Source organism: Peromyscus eremicus, chromosome 6, assembly GCF_949786415.1.
Source record: "Peromyscus eremicus chromosome 6, PerEre_H2_v1, whole genome shotgun sequence".
NCBI lineage: Eukaryota > Metazoa > Chordata > Mammalia > Rodentia > Cricetidae > Peromyscus > Peromyscus eremicus.
The window spans coordinates 75,180,622-75,186,029 of NC_081421.1; positions in this window are offsets into that span (position 1 = coordinate 75,180,622).

The following is a 5,408-nucleotide window of genomic DNA, read 5'->3' on the forward strand; positions in this document are numbered from 1 at the left end:
ACACATGATAGTACGGGCTTGTGAAGGTATGTGACATTTTGTACTATTCCCACTAACTGATTGCTGCAGCCAATTAAATGTCTCATAGACACACCTCTGCAGCAAAATACGCCACCACTAGAAACAAGGCCTCCTTGTGAATTGTGCAGAGGCCTGAGTTAGTGTCAAGCTCAAGGTTGGGGCTTGTCAAGAGAGGATGCAGGAGGAGCTGGCCAATGGTGGTGAAGGCTGGAGAAGGTGGGGCCCTTACACAAGGAGGGCTCTGTCAGCTCCTGAGCACAACATAGCTCTTTCTCAAGGTGGAGTTTTGAGCTTGAATGCAATTTTCATTTTGAAGAAGGGGGTTTTATTTCCTCCTCTCTCCAACTCATTTAAACCTCCCCCAGCCCAAGGGAAATTTTTAGAACTGTATAATAAGGACACTTTCAGAATCGCAGCCTCTTTTTCTGAACGTGTTTCTTATGTAAATGCTATATCAGAGAAACTTCCCTCTGCTTTACACTTCAATCCCGCTTTGAAAACCTGCAAAATAGAAACAGAAAAAGACACCTTGAAAATACATTGAGTTTCATCTGTTTTCCATTTTTACCTAAGACTCCTACAAAAAAAAAAAAAAGCCTTTATTCTTCAAGTTAAGATAATTTTAAATCATCTTGTGGAGAATTGGAAGAGCAAAGAAAAATGAAGGTTCCTGTGCATTTACTCAGTCCAAATGCATTGAAGGTGAGGGAGGCCCTTTATAACAATCTGCTAATCCCTCGAAAACTGAAGTGAAATCTGGCGGCCCACAGCAGGGCTCAGGCAAGGGACCTTGTGAGAGGCTCCATCAGAAGCCTGGGTGCCTCTCTCCCCCAGGACACATGCTTGTGAAGGAGGGGAAGCTGCCTGGATTCACAGTTGGCCTTCCCAGGTTCCTTTCTAACCCCCTTTGCTCTCGTCCCACTTGTTAGTACAGTGGTTTGTTTACGGGCCTGTTGCCTGGCCTGGGGAACCCAGCAGTGAGGGAGGGAAGGGTTCTTCATCCCCACCCAGAAGCACACGGCAAAATAGTATTTAGATAAATGAATGTGCTTAACTGAGGAGAGCTTGAATGAACGGTTTTGAATCCCAACTCAGGCACTTATTGGCTGCATAAAGACAAATCTTAGAGGGGAGAGAATACTTCAAGCTCTTACGAGGTTTAATAGGCACGGGCTCCTGACCCTTCTCATTGAACACATTATAATTGAGACAGAGGGAGAATGGACGCCGGTGGCAGGGTTAGGCTAAGAGAGGTTAAGGAGAAAATTGAGACTCTCCAAAGAAAGGAATCTTTATGTGGGGCTTGGCTGCCTCTGGGGGGATACTGCTCCGTCAGTAAAGAGCTGTGCAAGCTGGAAGACTGGAGTTCAGACCCCCAGAACCCACACAGAAAGCAAATAATGGAGACATGCCTTGTAATTTCAGTGCTGGGGTGGTGGAGAGGGGTGGAGGGGAGACAGGAGTTGGGAGGGGGGATGGGGGAACATAGGGGACATGGGTTACTGGTCACTTGTCTAGTCAAATCAGTGAGTTCTGGGTTCAGGGAGAGACCATGTTTCCAACAATAAGATGCCTCTGGCTTCCACACGCACCTGAACAGGAAGACACCTATGAGCTCATACATACACATACCCGCTCCTGCACATGTGCATACACACACAAAAAAATCTTTTTTTTTTTTTTTTTTTTTAGTCAAGAGGGGCTGTGTGGAACAGAGGATAACAATACAAAGCCAGTTTGAGGTCGTGTCACCGTGTGGTGACTCCACACTCAGTGGCAGGCTGAGCCAGGTTTACCTGCGCTCCATCTAGGCTGTGGGTTTTCCTTCCTGTTCCTCACCTCCACATCTCAAGCAGTGTTCTTTGCCTGGGGCCAGCTGTGGCCACAGGGACAGCCATCTTAATTAATTATGAGAGATTGCTTTTTTTTTCCATCCTCAGATTCCTAACCAGAAACAGAGGCGAAAGTACAATAATAATTCGCTGCTGCCGCCGGCGGCGGAAGGAAACAGTGAAATCAATCCATTCAGGGGAAGGCCAGGAGAAAATGAGTAGCTGGAGAGAGTTGGTCGCCCCTCAAGGCTGACAGGGGGCGCCGCTGAGCCAGACAGACCGCCGTCCCTGCTCCCTCGCAGGTGTCTGTGCACGGCATCGCCCTCTGGCTGGAAGATGCTCAGGCCTCGCCATCCTACCCAGCCCAGCCCTGCACCGCTCTGGCGCCCCATCCAGAGGGGCCCCAGTGAGAGAACAGGGAAACACACACACACACACACACACACACACACACACACACACACACACTCAGGGTGGAGAAAGCCGAGTGCCACACCCTCCCTCCCTCCCCCTCCTTTACACCTCCCCTCGCCCCCGCCCCTTTCCAAGCCCTCCCTCTTCCCTTTCTTCCCTCCCACTGTCCCTCCTCTATGAAAGGCCCCAGACCGGCAGGTGCTACAGACGGGTTCAGCGGCCCTTTGACCATTACTCATTTTGCAGGGAGAAGGAGCAGGAAGGATCTTTGGACATCTGTGTCCCCGGCCTCCTGAGTGCTGCCAGGAGACCCCGAGCACAGCCCTGCCTGGCCCCTGCATCCCTTGACAGGATTTCTTGACAGGCTCTGTGCCCAGCACACTCACTGAAAGCTAGTGAAAGGAGACACTGGCCACCTGTCCCTCCCTGCTGGGCTCTGGCCAGACAGAACAACAGGGTTCAATTGTGCCTTGGGTGTGGTGGGCTGCAGGAGCCACCCAGGGTGTGGTTAAGGGCCCTTGTCCTTCAAGCCAGGCTAGCACCCAGACTGCCCTTCGCCTGGGGGGTCCACCCCCATGCTCTGAAGCCTTTGACATTTCCTCCTCCGAGCTTCCCTATAGGTCATGCTGCTCCAAGAGAGAAAAGAATTATGATCCGAATTGCTGTTGATAAAATGCTTACTTAAAGTCTTATTGAAGTCTAATTTTAGAGGCTGTGTCTGCTGGGCGTATCAAGAGACACGTTCTAGAGAGGGTCCCTGTGTTCCACTGACCCACCTTTAAGGAAAGATCTCAGAGGTGACAGGCAGAGGCAAGGCACACTGTCCTGGGGAGATGGGTCTGTGTCTTGCTTGTGTCCTTCTCTGCCTTGACAGAGAGGCAGCCCCAAGAGGAAGTCCCTACAACAGGGGATACATCCCAGGGATAACAGGGTCGTATCCTTCCTTTCTTCCCATCTCAGACACAGCAAGAGATAAGTGTCCTTTCTTCCCTCCAACAGACTCAGAGACAAGTCAGCATTCCTGGCAGAGACCACCTCTTAGCAGTAGACATCAATGCCTCCACCAGCCAGATAGTGTTCCAACTGCTTGGCATAGAGTGACCTCATTAATTGTCGCTCTCTCCATTTTACAGACAGACAAAAGAAGCTGCATACGGCTTTGGTAATACAGCCACGCTGGTAGAGCTTCTGGGTGCTTTTCCTCATCAAGTCACAGCCCCGACGGAGGCACATTGCCCTACCCTCTGTCAAGAGAAGCCTGACAGTGACCCCGCCCAGTCAGGAAGGACCTGGGCCCCAGGTGCAGAGGCTGGGAGAAGGCAGAGAAGCCACAGAAGGAGGAACATGGTTCCTCAGGCTGAGTGCCAAGGGCTGCTCTCCAGAGGAGGCTTCAGAGCATCTGCCTGGCAGCATCAGTGACTGAGAGTCCCCAGCTCTCTCGACTGCACAGGGCAGGACGGACTGGAGTCCTTAAGCTCTGGGGAAGCCGCTGGTAGCATCTAGTGAAGAGCTTCCCCCTGGGAACCACCCAGACGCTGGATGATGGGTGAACAGAGGGAAAAGGACCCTCTCATAGGCTGCTCCTGCCTGGATAGGACGGAGACTTGGGTCTCTAGCCACAGGCTCCAGGCTCCAGGGATCCTGAGTACCGGCCCCTTTATCTGGTCAAGAATGACCGCTCTCCAACAAACAGTGTGATATCCGACTTCATCCTGATGCAGCTTGGGGAATACTAGTAAAGCCAGGACAGAGCAGTGGGGAGAGCAGAGACCAGTGTAAAGACAGGGAGGGCTGGGGGAGGGGAGTGTCCTCCAGGAACACAAACAGAACAGAGCATGGCTGAGGGTTCAAAGCAGAGGCGGAGGGGGCATGTCTGCCACCACTGTTAACACCTCCAGAACAGACCCCTATCCACAGGGATACATAACCATAAACCTCACCCTACCTATCCTCCTTATACACACAGACGCGTAGCTTACCCTGCCCCCCTACACACACACACACACACACACACACACACACACACACACACTGTGGCACACTCTGTAGACCCCTACTAGTGCACAGCCATATTTGGACAACTCTCCCCCACACATATTCTAGTGGGCAGATGTGAAGACACAATGTGACAGCACAGTGAAGGCCACCCTGGTGAGATAGACATTTGTCCCTTCAAATCCCCAGACAGGTGCACGCTGAGGGCATGGATGTGGGATCTGTCTGTGGGGACACACTCCAGCACGTTTTGTCCAGTGTCCCTGGGAGGTCCTTATCCTAGTTAGCATTGACTGCCGTCAATTTGAAACAACCTAGAACCACCTGGAAAAAATTCCTAAGGAATAGTTGTCTTTATCGGATGATCCTTAGACGTGTTTGTGGGGGATTTTCTTCATCGTCTTAACAATGGAGGAGGGGCAAGCTAGCCTGTGAGAGAGCCAGCCAGCCAGCAGCGCCCTTCAGGGCTTCTGCTGTACTTCCTTGGCTGGGAGTTGAGTTTCCTGGCTGGAGGTAATGCTGTGTGGGATAGCAAGCATGCCTGCCCTCAGGTTCTGTCCTGACTTCCCTCAGTGACAGAAAGTGACCTGGAAGTGTAGGCTGAATGAGCCCTTTTCTCTCCAGAGGTGCTTCCGGGCGGTGTTTTATCAAAGCTCCAGAATGAATCTAGAATGTTCTCCTTGGCCAACAGCCACGCTCAGGGAGCCGGCCCAGAGCCTGTGGGCAGCAGTTGGTCCTCCTCGCTCAGCTGCCCTATACATGGCTGCTTCTGGGGGGGGGGGGCTGGCAACCCAGATAAGTTCTCTGGATTTTTATGTATTTTATAAATTCGTGAAATTCAAAGGGAAAGCAAAACAAACGCAAAATCTGTCCAAAGGTACAAAACCTACACATTAAAAATGGGAAAATTTAAGATGCATTGTGTTGGTCACACCAGCCGTGAGGTTTTGCTTCAGCTGGATTATACGTCATAACGGACTCCAAGCTGCTCCCTCCCCCGACATCTACACTCTGTATAGGCAATCCAAAGTAGACTTCAGCTGTCTCCTTTTTCTGTGTATGTGGAAATACATTATTTTATTACATTGTTATTCAGAATGGCATTCATAAAAAGCCACGTATGGAGCAAAATTCAGCAACGTCAAC